This window comes from Genypterus blacodes, unplaced genomic scaffold, assembly GCF_046128005.1.
Source record: "Genypterus blacodes isolate CSIRO-AG114 ecotype Tasmania unplaced genomic scaffold, CSIRO-AGI_Gbla_v1 ptg000044l_1, whole genome shotgun sequence".
Lineage (NCBI taxonomy): Eukaryota > Metazoa > Chordata > Actinopteri > Ophidiiformes > Ophidiidae > Genypterus > Genypterus blacodes.
The window spans coordinates 592,630-608,466 of record NW_027466857.1 but is presented as its reverse complement, the minus strand read 5'-3'; the positions used below and the strand labels follow the sequence as shown (position 1 = coordinate 608,466).

The 15,837-nt window shown below is 45.3% G+C and overlaps 13 non-coding genes and 6 pseudogenes across 13 annotated transcripts; all 19 read right to left on the bottom strand.

Annotated features, from left to right (window-relative positions):
• Positions 1 to 244: 244 nt before the first annotated feature.
• Positions 245 to 363, bottom strand: LOC142999743 (5S ribosomal RNA). Its single transcript, XR_012963417.1, has one exon. It is a non-coding gene; the product is annotated as a 5S ribosomal RNA (ribosomal RNA).
• Positions 364 to 823: 460 nt separating this feature from the next.
• Positions 824 to 942, bottom strand: LOC142999662 (5S ribosomal RNA). Its single transcript, XR_012963339.1, has one exon. It is a non-coding gene; the product is annotated as a 5S ribosomal RNA (ribosomal RNA).
• Positions 943 to 1,405: 463 nt separating this feature from the next.
• On the bottom strand, positions 1,406 to 1,524 carry LOC142999917 (5S ribosomal RNA). Its single transcript, XR_012963563.1, has one exon. It is a non-coding gene; the product is annotated as a 5S ribosomal RNA (ribosomal RNA).
• Positions 1,525 to 1,769: 245 nt separating this feature from the next.
• On the bottom strand, positions 1,770 to 1,888 carry LOC142999787 (5S ribosomal RNA). The gene has a single exon (XR_012963459.1). It is a non-coding gene; the product is annotated as a 5S ribosomal RNA (ribosomal RNA).
• Positions 1,889 to 2,133: 245 nt separating this feature from the next.
• On the bottom strand, positions 2,134 to 2,252 carry LOC142999660 (5S ribosomal RNA). The gene has a single exon (XR_012963338.1). It is a non-coding gene; the product is annotated as a 5S ribosomal RNA (ribosomal RNA).
• Positions 2,253 to 2,715: 463 nt separating this feature from the next.
• On the bottom strand, positions 2,716 to 2,834 carry LOC142999684 (5S ribosomal RNA). The gene has a single exon (XR_012963360.1). It is a non-coding gene; the product is annotated as a 5S ribosomal RNA (ribosomal RNA).
• A 245-nt stretch (positions 2,835 to 3,079) lies between these two features.
• On the bottom strand, positions 3,080 to 3,198 carry LOC142999742 (5S ribosomal RNA). Its single transcript, XR_012963416.1, has one exon. It is a non-coding gene; the product is annotated as a 5S ribosomal RNA (ribosomal RNA).
• Positions 3,199 to 9,597: 6,399 nt separating this feature from the next.
• LOC142999903 (5S ribosomal RNA) lies at positions 9,598 to 9,716 on the bottom strand (annotated as a pseudogene).
• A 463-nt stretch (positions 9,717 to 10,179) lies between these two features.
• Positions 10,180 to 10,298, bottom strand: LOC142999947 (5S ribosomal RNA; annotated as a pseudogene).
• Positions 10,299 to 10,543: 245 nt separating this feature from the next.
• On the bottom strand, positions 10,544 to 10,662 carry LOC142999721 (5S ribosomal RNA). Its single transcript, XR_012963395.1, has one exon. It is a non-coding gene; the product is annotated as a 5S ribosomal RNA (ribosomal RNA).
• Positions 10,663 to 10,907: 245 nt separating this feature from the next.
• LOC142999972 (5S ribosomal RNA) lies at positions 10,908 to 11,016 on the bottom strand (annotated as a pseudogene).
• Positions 11,017 to 12,126: 1,110 nt separating this feature from the next.
• On the bottom strand, positions 12,127 to 12,245 carry LOC142999778 (5S ribosomal RNA). Its single transcript, XR_012963450.1, has one exon. It is a non-coding gene; the product is annotated as a 5S ribosomal RNA (ribosomal RNA).
• A 599-nt stretch (positions 12,246 to 12,844) lies between these two features.
• Positions 12,845 to 12,963, bottom strand: LOC142999741 (5S ribosomal RNA). The gene has a single exon (XR_012963415.1). It is a non-coding gene; the product is annotated as a 5S ribosomal RNA (ribosomal RNA).
• A 460-nt stretch (positions 12,964 to 13,423) lies between these two features.
• On the bottom strand, positions 13,424 to 13,542 carry LOC142999946 (5S ribosomal RNA; annotated as a pseudogene).
• A 245-nt stretch (positions 13,543 to 13,787) lies between these two features.
• On the bottom strand, positions 13,788 to 13,906 carry LOC142999691 (5S ribosomal RNA). The gene has a single exon (XR_012963367.1). It is a non-coding gene; the product is annotated as a 5S ribosomal RNA (ribosomal RNA).
• A 463-nt stretch (positions 13,907 to 14,369) lies between these two features.
• Positions 14,370 to 14,488, bottom strand: LOC142999906 (5S ribosomal RNA; annotated as a pseudogene).
• A 245-nt stretch (positions 14,489 to 14,733) lies between these two features.
• Positions 14,734 to 14,852, bottom strand: LOC142999888 (5S ribosomal RNA). Its single transcript, XR_012963558.1, has one exon. It is a non-coding gene; the product is annotated as a 5S ribosomal RNA (ribosomal RNA).
• Positions 14,853 to 15,097: 245 nt separating this feature from the next.
• Positions 15,098 to 15,216, bottom strand: LOC142999922 (5S ribosomal RNA; annotated as a pseudogene).
• A 463-nt stretch (positions 15,217 to 15,679) lies between these two features.
• On the bottom strand, positions 15,680 to 15,798 carry LOC142999702 (5S ribosomal RNA). Its single transcript, XR_012963376.1, has one exon. It is a non-coding gene; the product is annotated as a 5S ribosomal RNA (ribosomal RNA).
• Between the last annotated feature and the right edge of the window lie 39 nt (positions 15,799 to 15,837).

Here is a 15,837-nt window from a genome sequence, read left to right as displayed (position 1 = left end):
ATGAGAGCAGCCACACAGAGGCTCTTTATAGGTGAGACAGACCCAGTTCAAGTCACCGTGTACAGATGACTACACTCAAGTTCATGTATATCACAATTTACATGATGCCTTCATCAGAAGAACACTAACATTTCAGATAAGATAAGATACAACTTTATTCTCCCGAGGGAAATTGCGTGTTGACAGAGGGAGTGTAACATGAGGGAGGAAGACCAGGTGAGGCCTGCTGCTCAGAGGGCCAAAATGCTTACGGCACCGGGTATTCCCAGGCGGTCTCCCATCCAAGTACTAACCTGGCCCGACACTGCTTAGCTTCCCAGATCAGACGAGATCGGGCGTGTTCAGAGTGGTATGGCCGTAAACGAGGAGAGCAGCCACACAGAGGCTCTTTATAGGTGAGACAGACCCAGTTCAAGTCACCGTGTACACATGACTACACTCAAGTTCATGTATATCACAATTTACATGATGCCTTCATCAGAAACACACATTTCTGGATAATGAAGTCTTACCTAATGAAACTGATAATCATCACATAGAACATAAAGAGGGACCACTAACATCTCTGACGCTCACTTTCATCATCATCATCATCATCATCATCATCATCATCGTCACACAGTGGCTCGTGTACTTCACTTCTCATGTGCATTCAATCATCTCATATTATGCCCATGTGCCATACTCATTTTCTGAATGTATGCTTTCATATAAGATAAGATAAGATACAACTTTATTCTCCCGAGGGAAATTGCGTGTTCACAGAGGGAGTGAAACATGAGGGAGGAGGACCAGGTGAGGCCTGCTGGTCAGAGGGCCAAAATGCTTACGGCACCGGGTATTCCCAGGCGGTCTCCCATCCAAGTACTAACCTGGCCCGACGCTGATTAGCTTCCGAGATCAGACGAGATCGGGCGTGTTCAGAGTGGTATGGCCGTAAACGAGGAGAGCAGCCACACAGAGGCTCTTTATAGGTGAGACAGACCCAGTTCAAGTCACCGTGTACACATGACTACACTCAAGTTCATGTATATCACAATTTACATGATGCCTTCATCAGAAACACACATTTCTGGATAATAAAGTCTTACCTAATGAAACTGATAATCATCACATAGAACATACAGAGGGACCACTTACATCTCTGACGCTCACTTTTATCCTCATCATCATCATCATCATCATCATCATCATCGTCACACAGTGGCTCCTGTACTTCACTCCCCATGTGCATTCAATCATCTCATATTATGCCCATGTGCAATACTCATTTTCTGAATGTATGCTTTCATATAAGATAAGATAAGATACCACTTTATTCTCCCGAGGGACATTGGTTGTTCACAGAGGGAGTGAAACATGAGGGAGGAGGACCAGGTGAGGCCTGCTGCTCAGAGGGCCAAAATGCTTACGGCACCGGGTATTCCCAGGCGGTCTCCCATCCAAGTACTAACCTGGCCCGACGCTGCTTAGCTTCCGAGATCAGACGAGATCAGGCGTGTTCAGAGTGGTATGGCCGTAAACGATGAGAGCAGCCACACAGAGGCTCTTTATAGGTGAGACAGACCCAGTTCAAGTCACCGTGTACACATGACTACACTCAAGTTCATGTATATCACAATTTACATGATGCCTTCATCAGAAGAACACTAACATTTCAGATAAGATAAGATACAACTTTATTCTCCCGAGGGAAATTGCGTGTTGACAGAGGGAGTGAAACATGAGGGAGGAAGACCAGGTGAGGCCTGCTGCTCAGAGGGCCAAAATGCTTACGGCACCGGGTATTCCCAGGCGGTCTCCCATCCAAGTACTTACCTGGCCCGACGCTGCTTAGCTTCCCAGATCAGACGAGATCGGGCGTGTTCAGAGTGGTATGGCCGTAAACGAGGAGAGCAGCCACACAGAGGCTCTTTATAGGTGAGACAGACCCAGTTCAAGTCACCGTGTACACATGACTACACTCAAGTTCATGTATATCCCAATTTACATGATGCCTTCATCAGAAAAACACTAACATTTCAGATAAGATAAGATACAACTTTATTCTCCCGAGGGAAATTGCGTGTTCACAGAGGGAGTGAAACATGAGGGAGGAGGACCAGGTGAGGCCTGCTGGTCAGAGGGCCAAAATGCTTACGGCACCGGGTATTCCCAGGCGGTCTCCCATCCAAGTACTAACCTGGCCCGACGCTGATTAGCTTCCGAGATCAGACGAGATCGGGCGTGTTCAGAGTGGTATGGCCGTAAACGAGGAGAGCAGCCACACAGAGGCTCTTTATAGGTGAGACAGACCCAGTTCAAGTCACCGTGTACACATGACTACACTCAAGTTCATGTATATCACAATTTACATGATGCCTTCATCAGAAACACACATTTCTGGATAATAAAGTCTTACCTAATGAAACTGATAATCATCACATAGAACATACAGAGGGACCACTTACATCTCTGACGCTCACTTTTATCCTCATCATCATCATCATCATCATCATCATCATCGTCACACAGTGGCTCCTGTACTTCACTCCCCATGTGCATTCAATCATCTCATATTATGCCCATGTGCAATACTCATTTTCTGAATGTATGCTTTCATATAAGATAAGATAAGATACCACTTTATTCTCCCGAGGGACATTGGTTGTTCACAGAGGGAGTGAAACATGAGGGAGGAGGACCAGGTGAGGCCTGCTGCTCAGAGGGCCAAAATGCTTACGGCACCGGGTATTCCCAGGCGGTCTCCCATCCAAGTACTAACCTGGCCCGACGCTGCTTAGCTTCCGAGATCAGAAGAGATCAGGCGTGTTCAGAGTGGTATGGCCGTAAACGATGAGAGCAGCCACACAGAGGCTCTTTATAGGTGAGACAGACCCAGTTCAAGTCACCGTGTACACATGACTACACTCAAGTTCATGTATATCACAATTTACATGATGCCTTCATCAGAAGAACACTAACATTTCAGATAAGATAAGATACAACTTTATTCTCCCGAGGGAAATTGCGTGTTGACAGAGGGAGTGAAACATGAGGGAGGAAGACCAGGTGAGGCCTGCTGCTCAGAGGGCCAAAATGCTTACGGCACCGGGTATTCCCAGGCGGTCTCCCATCCAAGTACTAACCTGGCCCGACACTGCTTAGCTTCCCAGATCAGACGAGATCGGGCGTGTTCAGAGTGGTATGGCCGTAAACGAGGAGAGCAGCCACACAGAGGCTCTTTATAGGTGAGACAGACCCAGTTCAAGTCACCGTGTACACATGACTACACTCAAGTTCATGTATATCACAATTTACATGATGCCTTCATCAGAAACACACATTTCTGGATAATGAAGTCTTACCTAATGAAACTGATAATCATCACATAGAACATAAAGAGGGACCACTAACATCTCTGACGCTCACTTTCATCATCATCATCATCATCATCATCATCATCATCATCGTCACACAGTGGCTCGTGTACTTCACTTCTCATGTGCATTCAATCATCTCATATTATGCCCATGTGCCATACTCATTTTCTGAATGTATGCTTTCATATAAGATAAGATAAGATACAACTTTATTCTCCCGAGGGACATTGGGTGTTGACAGAGGGAGTGAAACATGAGGGAGGAGGACCAGGTGAGGCCTGCTGCTCAGAGGGCCAAAATGCTTACGGCACCGGGTATTCCTAGGCGGTCTCTCATCCAAGTACGAACCTGGCCCGACGCTGCTTAGCTTCCGAGATCAGACGAGATCAGGCGTGTTTTTTTTTTTTTCTTTTATTATCAAAAAAATAAATATTTTTACAAATACATTTTACACAAGTAAATACAAGTCATTTCAAATCAAATCAAATTATTTCCAACAATCCATAACACCATTCATCACATCTTTTTTTTTTTTCTTTTTTTTTCCTTCACCCATCACCCCTCACCCTTGACCTATTGACATTTGCACCCCACCCTGATTTCCACACACAAATAGACAGTTATCTTCCAGCACCTTTTGTTTGAAAGTCTTGTCCCCACCATCCCACAGCAGACTCACATTCCTTTTCATAAAGTTACAGAAAAATCTCCAGATGTTCACTTTTTTGTCCTCGAAATGTGAATAGTTTCTCCGAAGTCTGATGACATGTTTGGCATAACTCAGAATGTAATTGATAAGCCATTTGTTCACCCCTGCTTTCCTTTCCTTATACCCAAATAGAAAAAACCTCTCCCATTTTTCCTTTTCCGTGATTGTGACTCTACATTTTTGAAAGCATTGGTCCAGTTTCTCAAAAAACACTTTTAACTCCTTACATTCAAAAATAAAGTGCCCAAATGTCTCCACTTCCACCTCACATATATCACAAACCTTGCTGTTGAGTCTATTTATCTGGTTTAGCACCAAATTGACAAATATTCTATTGTGTCTGAGCCTGAAATTTGTATCAAAGCACTCTGATGAAATGAACTTCACATTTAGATCTGACCAAATGTGCTCCCTCTGAAGCCCATGGAACTGCCTTAGCCATACTTCCTCAGCTGCCGCTTTCTTCTTTTCCTTTCCCAAAAACACTCTATATAGTATCTTGGAGTTAACTGATCGTATGTCATGCTCTTTCCCTCCTTGGATGAGGGAGAAACTGACCAACTCCAGAGCCTTCTCTGCCCTCCTCCCCTTCACCAGCGCCACCCAGCTACGAGGTAACCCCTCTAAAATTCTCTGGCATAGTCTTTTGATCTCTATTGGTCTCACTTTCCCTAATCTTCCCCTGACCTCCTGGATTACTTCCTCCTGCAGAAATCCACCACCTCTTTGGATAAAGTGCTTCACCTGATTTAAACCTAGTTCCTCCAAGTACCTCCCTGAAAATACCTTCCCCTGACACCTTATTGCCGGATTTCTGAAAACTGGTTGGTGTAACACCTGCTCCGCAGTCTCACATCTAAACTTTAAATCCCCCAGTAAAATATTCCACGCTTCAAGTATTTCCCCTGTAAATGCATTAACCTGTGCTCTTTCCCTTTGCTCCGTTTCCCTACATAGATTAAACACTCCTCTATTATCCCACCCCTGTAGGCAAGAGTCGAGGCACTTCTGCCACGCGTAAATCTTTGCGTTTCCCATAAATTTCCCTAACAGTCGAATCCGTGCACTAAGCTTTTTACTTTTCAGGTCCACCAATTTCAAACCGCCCTCCTTCTGCCCATTGATGAGCACCTTCCTGGCTATCAAATGCTGTTTTTTATTCCAGATGAAAGCACTCATCATGTCATTCAGCTTTCCTATTACCCTGTCCGGCATTTCACAGACTCTTAGCGCATACTGACACTTGGACAGGAGGAGGGCGTTAGTTACTATCACTTTACCCCTTAGATTCAATTTCCTCCCGGACCAGAAATCCAATCGCATTTTGATTTTTCCCTCTATTTCACCCCACGTTTGTTTTGTTGCTGCATCTCGATTCTTACCTACGTATACACCCAAAACCTTCACCATTTCATTTCTCTTTACAAAATTCCATTTATTTACACAATCGAAACCATCACCAAAGCCCATTAGCTCGGTTTTTTCCGCATTGATTTTGGCCCCAGATGCCCTCTCATAGCACTCTACATGCTGCAGCACCCTGTCTACACTCCTCTCATCCCTAACCGTAATACTTATGTCATCTGCGTACTGGTAGATTTTCGTGTCCGTTTTATCTTCCATTTCAATCCCCAAAATCCCTGGGTCCCTCCTAATGAGGGCAGACAAGGGTTCTGCCGCTATGGAGTATAACATAGCTGAAAGCGGGCATCCTTGCCTGATTGACCTCTCCAGAGCGAAGCTCTCAGTTAACCTCCCGTTTATTTTCACCCTACTGATGGCATTCCTATATATTAACCTAATCCATTTAGTGAAACCTTCCCCGAAACCCATCTTTCCCAGTGTTTTAAACAAAAAATCATGATCCACCCTATCAAACGCCTTCTCTAAATCAACCCCTATGTACAGCCCTCCCTTCTGATTCATTTTGTCAAAGATGTCCTGGATCGATAAGATGATGTCACTAATGTCTCTCCCTACCACACCATAACACTGACAGGGATTCACCACTGTGCCTATCACCTCCTTCAATCTGTTTGCCAGGATTTTAGCCAGTATTTTATAATCTGTATTTAGCAGACTAATTGGCCTATAATTCCCCAAATCCCCTTTGTCACCCTTATTCTTATACACCACTCGGATTAGCCCCGTGAAGAAGTCCCCAGATGCTTTCCCCTCCCGCTCCATGCATTGAAAGATTCTCAGGAGAATTGGCTTTATCACCTGTTTAAAGGTGATGTAAAATTCCCCCGATAACCCATCCAGCCCTGGACTTTTGTTCTTATTCAAACCATTTATTGCTCTTTCCAATTCTTCCTCTGTTATGTTTTTATCACAGTCTGCTCTGTCCTCTTCCCCTAATTTTTTTTCTATCCCTTCAAAAACACTGTGGTCTGTAGAGTTTACCTCCATCTTTGAAAAAAGTTTTTTAAAATGTTTATGAGCCACCTCCAGCATTTCCCCTGTCTTCTCCATTGTCTTACCCTCTTCATTTTTCAGGTTTTGCAGATGAGCTTTCTTTTGCTGTCTTTTTTCAAGCCCTAAAAAGAAACTTGTATTCTTTTCCCCTTCTAAAATATCCTTCATCCTTGATCTGATAGCTGCCCCTCTGCTCCGTTTCTTCTCAAGCTCATCTAATTGTTTTCTCAGCATGAGATATTTTAGATTGTTGAAGTTTTCCTCTGCAATCGACCTTTCCAGCTCTTTATTAATCTGGTCTCTTAAACTATACTCAGTCCTTCTTTCCTTCTCCATTTTATTTTTACAATAGTTTATTGTCACTTTTTTGATGTGCAATTTCACCTCCTCCCACCACTCCCCCATATTTATGCAACCCCCCCCGAGTTCTCTTTTTCTTTCTTTCAGTAGATTTTCAACTTTCTCCCTATATTTTCCATCCAGCAAAACACTGTTATTTAAACACCATAACCCTCCACCTTTGTGCTCTTTCTCCCCCAGCTCCACCCATAACCTTGCATGATCGCTAAACCCTGTGAACTCATACCAGCATTTTGAAATCTTTTTTTCCAGCCCAGATGCTAATAGACATAAGTCAATCCTGGACTGTTTAAGTGCCCCAGAACCGTCTGTCGTCTGGAAAAGCCCCTTTCTCCCATATTGCGCACCCTCCACAGATCTACCAGGTTGAAATAGTCAAAAAGCTCATTTAGCGATTTCCTACTTATATCACTTTTGTATGTATTGTTGCTTGATATATCCAACCTCGTAAGTGCACAGTTAAAATCCCCCACTACACAAATGTTCCCTCCCAAATGCGGTTTTAGTTGATCAAAGAAAATTCCACGCTTGTTGTCCTCATTCGATGCATAAATATTCAAAAGTTTGTAAAGCACATTCCTGTAAATAAATTCAATACCGATCACCCTTCCCTCATCATCCTTCACTATTTCCTTAACATTTTGGATCTTATCTCCTTTCGCAAAAATAGCGACTCCGGCTCGTCCATTTACACCGTTGTTTGCCCACACTTTTCCAGCCCATGTATCCCTCAGATAGCTTCTCCACTCCCTTGTCCACCTAGTCTCTTGTACACAGAGGATGTCAAAAGTATCCACCCTTAAAACATCTCTCATCTTGTTAATACATCTTAAGCCGTTTGTGTTTTGCGATAGTATTTTTAACATTGTAAATACATAGAGATAAATCAGGCCCATCATCTTTATGCTACAGTTCACGTCTTACTTTTTCCTCTTTTTGATCCCCTTGTCTTCAGCATCCATTGCAGTCTTCTCTTCCCCAGCTCCTGGCTGTTTCCGAGGTCCATATCAGACTCCGAGTTCCCCGACTCTTGAGACCCCGTCAAGCATATCTCTGAGTCTGATTCTGGGGGCCGCTGAAGTTGAACAATTTTCACCTTCCTCTCCTTTCTCTCCGATGTATCCACACTCTGCCCCTCTGCTGCGTCTCCATGTCCCGGCACCTCAGCTGTCGATCCTCTCACCTCCATTCCTTGCTCTCCGTCCGACTCCAGTATGTCTCTTCCTTTCTCCGCTTCCCCCTCCGCACGATCCTTCTCGGTCTCCTCCCTCTCAGAGATATTCTCTCTCGATTCTTCCTGCTCCTCACGTTGCTTTCCTCCCGTCCCTGGAGCATGATCAACGTCCTCACAAACACATCTGCTGCTCTCCTTTTTGCAGCTCTGGCATTTGTTCCCTCTGCCCATGCACTCCCTTGCATAGTGCCCCTGCTCTCCACATTTTCTACAAAGGAAATCTGGACAGTCCCTCAGGATATGACCAGTCTGTATGCACTGTCTGCACACTTTCACCTGTTTGTCGTGCAAAACTCTGAAGAACTCTGCTCCAAAAGCCGTCTCAAACTTGGTCGAATATGGAAGTGATTGGACCGTCTCCGTGAATTTAACTTTCACGTATCTTGTTCCGTCAGCAATTCTAGTTCCCGGCCACATTCTCCTGATGATCGGGGATACTGCACTCACCACCCAGCTGTTCAGCTTGCCCAGAATGACGCTGTCCGTGATATACGCCGGCAGCCCCAGAAACGAGACCACCAGCTCATCATTACATAACTCCTTGGACATGATCGCGGTCTGTCCAATTTTTATGCCGTCCAATAGTCTTTCTTTCCCCTTCGGGTGATTCATTGTGATCTCATATTTATTTCTGCCCGTGTACCGGCAGGCGATGATTTTCCCACAAGTGTCTTGTATTGCCTGGATCAGCTCCATTGCGGTCACTTTATCTTCTCCAATCAGCTCCAGCGCGAGCGTTAAATTTAGCTGAAACTCTTCAGCTTTATCCTTAATAATCCGTATCTCTTCCTCTCTGATGATTTCTCTCTCCTGCCCTCTTCCTCCTTCCGCATTTTCGGCTACGTCAGGAGCTGTCACCGCACGTGTGTCCTCCATTTCTCCCGTCATATTCTGACCGTCCACGGTCCTGTACGCCCGATCGTCTTTCACCATCGGCTCGTTTGCCTCGGCCGTCCGGTCCGGGCCCGGTGCAGCGACTCTGGCTCCCTTTCCTCTGGTTCTCACCATACTTGGAGCACAGTATAAACTATTTTCCATCAGGAAAACACAAACCAAACAAACAAATAACTTAAAGTGTCCCCCAGACAGTCAAAACTGCTGGGGGTGGCTCCAAAAACCGAGCTATCAAAGAAACGAAAAATCTGGGCTTAAAGAAACGCCACAGTTTAAACTCAAAATCAAAATTGCCGCACAGGATCAGTCAAAATACACGCACGCCTGGAGCTCACACACACCTCCTCTTACTTCCGTGTTCAGAGTGGTATGGCCGTAAACGAGGAGCGCAGCCACACAGAGGCTCTTTATAGGTGAGACAGACCCAGTTCAAGTCACCGTGTACACATGACTACACTCAAGTTCATGTATATCACAATTTACATGATGCCTTCATCAGAAGAACACTAACATTTCTGATAAGATAAGATACAACTTTATTCTCCCGAGGGAAATTGCGTGTTCACAGAGGGAGTGAAACGAGGAGGACCAGGTGAGGCCTGCGGCTCAGAGGGCCAAAATGCTTACTGCACCGGGTATTCCCAGGCTGTCTCCCATCCAAGTACTAACCTGGCCCGACGCTGATTAGCTTCCGAGATCAGACGAGATCGGGCGTGTTCAGAGTGGTATGGCCGTAAACGAGGAGAGCAGCCACACAGAGGCTCTTTATAGGTGAGACAGACCCAGTTCAAGTCACCGTGTACACATGACTACACTCAAGTTCATGTATATCACAATTTACATGATGCCTTCATCAGAAACACACATTTCTGGATAATAAAGTCTTACCTAATGAAACTGATAATCATCACATAGAACATACAGAGGGACCACTTACATCTCTGACGCTCACTTTTATCCTCATCATCATCATCATCATCATCATCATCATCGTCACACAGTGGCTCCTGTACTTTACTCCCCATGTGCATTCAATCATCTCATATTATGCCCATGTGCAATACTCATTTTCTGAATGTATGCTTTCATATAAGATAAGATAAGATACAACTTTATTCTCCCGAGGGACATTGGTTGTTGACAAAGGGAGTGAAACATGAGGGAGGAGGACCAGGTGAGGCCTGCTGCTCAGAGGGCCAAAATGCTTACGGCAGCGGGTATTCCCAGGCGGTCTCCCATCCAAGTACTAACCTGGCCCGACGCTGCTTAGCATCAGAGATCAGACGAGATCAGGCGTGTTCAGAGTGTTATGGCCGTAAACGAGGAGAGCAGCCACACAGAGGCTCTTTATAGGTGAGACAGACCCAGTTCAAGTCACCGTGTACGCATGACTACACTCAAGTTCATGTATATCACAATTTACATGATGCCTTCATCAGAAGAACACTAACATTTCAGATAAGATAAGATATAACTTTATTCTCCCGAGGGAAATTGCGTGTTGACAGAGGGAGTGAAACATGAGGGAGGAGGACCAGGTGAGGCCTGCTGCTCAGAGGGCCAAAATGCTTACGGCACCGGGTATTCCCAGGCGGTCTCCCATCCAAGTACTAACCTGGCCCGACGCTGATTAGCTTCCGAGATCAGACGAGACCGGGCGTGTTCAGAGTGGTATGGCCGTAAACGAGGAGAGCAGCCACACAGAGGCTCTTTATAGGTGAGACAGACCCAGTTCAAGTCACCGTGTACACATGACTACACTCAAGTTCATGTATATCACAATTTACATGATGCCTTCATCAGAAGAACACTAACATTTCTGATAAGATAAGATACAACTTTATTCTCCCGAGGGAAATTGCGTGTTCTCAGAGGGAGTGAAACATGAGGGAGGAGGACCAGGTGAGGCCTGCTGCTCAGAGGGCCAAAATGCTTACTGCACCAGGTATTCCCAGGCGGTCTCCCATCCAAGTGCTAACCTGGCCGGACGCTGCTTAGCTTCCGAGATCAGGCGTGTTCAGAGTGGTATGGCCGTAAACGAGGAGAGCAGCCACACAGAGGCTCTTTATAGGTGAGACAGACCCAGTTCAAGTCACCGTGTACACATGACTACACTCAAGTTCATGTATATCACAATTTACATGATGCCTTCATCAGAAACACACATTTCTGGATAATGAAGTCTTACCTAATGAAACTGATAATCATCACATAGAACATAAAGAGGGACCACTAACATCTCTGACGCTCACTTTCATCATCATCATCATCATCATCATCATCATCATCATCTTCGTCACACAGTGGCTCGTGTACTTCACTTCTCATGTGCATTCAACCTTCTCATATTATGACCATGTGCAATACTCATTTTCTGAATGTGTGCTTTCATAAAAGCAAAATGTTATTAAATAGTTTGCCAGAATCTTGGAGCAGCACAAGCCAAGAACAAACAAATAGAACAGATCGACTCCCAGGGTCAGATGCAAGTCAACAAGGCTCTTTCAGACCAGTCCATTATGAAATGAGCAAGTAATCAAATTACAAAATCCAATGTACAGTACAGCATTGCTACTGTCATAACTTATAAACATTAGCAAATCAACAGCAGCTCGTGACATTGCCATTACTATTTGTTTCCTATATTCTGTTATGTTAGGTTATTCAGATCCATCGGATTCATTAGTTGCGTTGTCTATTTATTTAAATATTCCACAATCACACAATCACAATCATTGTATATTACCATGTGTTTACACTGTTACGACCATATTGTCTTTGATTTCTTTCCCTTGTTCCTTTTTTTTTTTTTGAGAGTCAACAACCTTTATTTGTCCATATATCAATATAACATGCACGATCTCGTCTGACATAACATAGAACATAAAGAGGGACCACTAACATCTCTGATGCTCACTTTCATCATCATCATCATCATTGTCAAACAGTGGCTCGTGTACTTCACTTCTCATGTGCATTCAATCTTCTCATATTATGCCCATGTGCAATACTCATTTTCTGAATGTATGCTTTCATATAAAGTAAGATAAGATACAACTTTATTCTCCCGAGGGAAATTGCGTGTTGACAGAGGGAGTGCAACATGAGGGAGGAGGACCAGGTGAGGCCTGCTGCTCAGAGGGCCAAAATGCTTACGGCACCGGGTATTCCCAGGCGGTCTCCCATCCAAGTACTAACCTGGCCCGACGCTGCTTAGCTTCCGCGATCAGACGAGATCGGGCATGTTCAGAGTGGTATGGCCGTAAACGAGGAGAGCAGCCACACAGAGGCTCTTTATAGGTGAGACGGACCCAGTTCAAGTCACCGTGTACACATGACTACACTCAAGTTCATGTATATCACGATTTACATGATGCCTTCATCAGAAGAACACTAACATTTCAGAAAAGATAAGATACAACTTTATTCTCCCGAGGGAAATTGCGTGTTGACAGAGGGAGTGAAACATGAGGGAGGAGGACCAGGTGAGGCCTGCTGCTCAGAGGGCCAAAATGCTTACGGCACCGGGTATTCCCAGGCGGTCTCCCATCCAAGTACTAACCTGGCCCGACGCTGCTTAGCATCCGAGATTGTGCGTGTTCAGAGTGGTACGGCCTTAAACGAGGAGAGCAGCCACACAGAGGCTCTTTATAGGTGAGACAGACCCAGTTCAAGTCACCGTGTACACATGACTACACTCAAGTTCATGTATATCACAATTTACATGATGCCTTCATCAGAAGAACACTAACATTTCAGATAAGATAAGATACAACTTTATTCTCCTGAGGGAAATTGCGTGTTGACAGAGGGAGTGAAAGATGAGGGAGGAAGACCAGGTGAGGCCTGCTGCTCAGAGGGCCAAAATGCTTACGGCACCGGGTATTCCCAGGCGGTCTCCCATCCAAGTACTAACCTGGCCCGACACTGCTTAGCTTCCCAGATCAGACGAGATCGGGCGTGTTCAGAGTGGTATGGCCGTAAACGAGGAGAGCAGCCACACAGAGGCTCTTTATAGGTGAGACAGACCCAGTTTAAGTCACCGTGTACACATGACTACACTCAAGTTCATGTATATCACAATTTACATGATGCCTTCATCAGAAACACACATTTCTGGATAATGAAGTCTTACCTAATGAAACTGATAATCATCACATAGAACATAAAGAGGGACCACTAACATCTCTGACGCTCACTTTCATCATCATCATCATCATCATCATCATCATCATCGTCACACAGTGGCTCGTGTACTTCACTTCTCATGTGCATTCAATCATCTCATATTATGCCCATGTGCCATACTCATTTTCTGAATGTATGCTTTCATATAAGATAAGATAAGATACAACTTTATTCTCCCGAGGGACATTGGGTGTTGACAGAGGGAGTGAAACATGAGGGAGGAGGACCAGGTGAGGCCTGCTGCTCAGAGGGCCAAAATGCTTACTGCACCGGGTATTCCCAGGCGCTCTCCCATCCAAGTACTAACCTGGCCAGACGCTGATTAGCTTCCGAGATCAGACGAGATCGGGCGTGTTCAGAGTGGTATGGCCGTAAACGAGGAGAGCAGCCACACAGAGGCTCTTTATAGGTGAGACAGACCCAGTTCAAGTCACCGTGTACACATGACTACACTCAAGTTCATGTATATCACAATTTACATGATGCCTTCATCAGAAGAACACTAACATTTCTGATAAGATAAGATACAACTTTATTCTCCCGAGGGAAATTGCGTGTTCACAGAGGGAGTGAAACATGAGGGAGGAGGACCAGGTGAGGCCTGCTGCTCAGGGGGCCAAAATGCTTACTGCACCGGGTATTCCCAGGTGGTCTCCCATCCAAGTACTAACCTGGCCCGACGCTGCTTAGCTTCCGAGATCAGACGAGATCGGGCGTGTTCAGAGTGGTATGGCCGTAAACGAGGAGAGCAGCCACACAGAGGCTCTTTATAGGTGAGAGAGACCCAGTTCAAGTCACCGTGTACACATGACTACACTCAAGTTCATGTATATCACAATTTACATGATGCCTTCATCAGAAACACACATTTCTGGATAATGAAGTCTTACCTAATGAAACTGATAATCATCACATAGAACATACAGAGGGACCACTTACAACTCTGACGCTCACTTTCATCCTCATCATCATCATCATCATCATCATCATCATCGTCACACAGTGGCTCCTGTACTTCACTCCTCATGTGCATTCAATCATCTCATATTATGCCCATGTGCAATACTCATTTTCTGAATGTATGCTTTCATATAAGATAAGATAAGATATCACTTTATTCTCCCGAGGGACATTGGTTGTTGACAAAGGGAGTGAAACATGAGGGAGGAGGACCAGGTGAGGCCTGCTGCTCAGAGGGCCAAAATGCTTACGGCAGCGGGTATTCCCAGGCGGTCTCCCATCCAAGTACTAACCTGGCCCGACGCTGCTTAGCTTCCGAGATCAGACGAGATCAGGCGTGTTCAGAGTGGTATGGCCTTAAACGAGGAGAGCAGCCACACAGAGGCTCTTTATAGGTGAGACAGACCCAGTTCAAGTCACCGTGTACGCATGACTACACTCAAGTTCATGTATATCACAATTTACATGATGCCTTCATCAGAAGAACACTAACATTTCAGATAAGATAAGATACAACTTTATTCTCCCGAGCGAAATTGCGTGTTGACAGAGGGAGTGAAACATGAGGGAGGAGGACCAGGTGAGGCCTGCTGCTCAGAGGGCCAAAATGCTTACTGCACCGGGTATTCCCAGGCGGTCTCCCATCCAAGTACTAACCTGGCCAGACGCTGATTAGCTTCCGAGATCAGACGAGATCGGGCGTGTTCAGAGTGGTATGGCCGTAAACGAGGAGAGCAGCCACACAGAGGCTCTTTATAGGTGAGACAGACCCAGTTCAAGTCACCGTGTACACATGACTACACTCAAGTTCATGTATATCACAATTTACATGATGCCTTCATCAGAAGAACACTAACATTTCTGATAAGATAAGATACAACTTTATTCTCCCGAGGGAAATTGCGTGTTCTCAGAGGGAGTGAAACATGAGGGAGGAGGACCAGGTGAGGCCTGCTGCTCAGAGGGCCAAAATGCTTACTGCACCGGGTATTCCCAGGCGGTCTCCCATCCAAGTGCTAACCTGGCCCGACGCTGCTTAGCTTCCGAGATCAGACGAGATCGGGCGTGTTCAGAGTGCTATGGCCGTAAACGAGGAGAGCAGCCACACAGAGGCTCTTTATAGGTGAGACAGACCCAGTTCAAGTCACCGTGTACACATGACTACACTCAAGTTCATGTATATCACAATTTACATGATGCCTTCATCAGAAACACACATTTCTGGATAATAAAGTCTTACCTAATGAAACTGATAATCATCACATAGAACATACAGAGGGACCACTTACATCTCTGACGCTCACTTTTATCCTCATCATCATCATCATCATCATCATCATCATCGTCACACAGTGGCTCCTGTACTTCACTCCCCATGTACATTCAATCATCTCATATTATGCCCATGTGCAATACTCATTTTCTGAATGTATGCTTTCATATAAGATAAGATAAGATACCACTTTATTCTCCCGAGGGACATTGGTTGTTGACAGAGGGAGTGAAACATGAGGGAGGAGGACCAGGTGAGGCCTGCTGCTCAGAGGGCCAAAATGCTTACGGCACCGGGTATTCCCAGGCGGTCTCCCACTCAAGTACTAACCTGGCCCGACGCTGCTTAGCTTCCGAGATCAGACGAGATCAGGCGTGTTCAGAGTGGTATGGCCGTAAACGAGGAGAGCAGCCACACAGAGGCTCTTTATAGGTGAGAC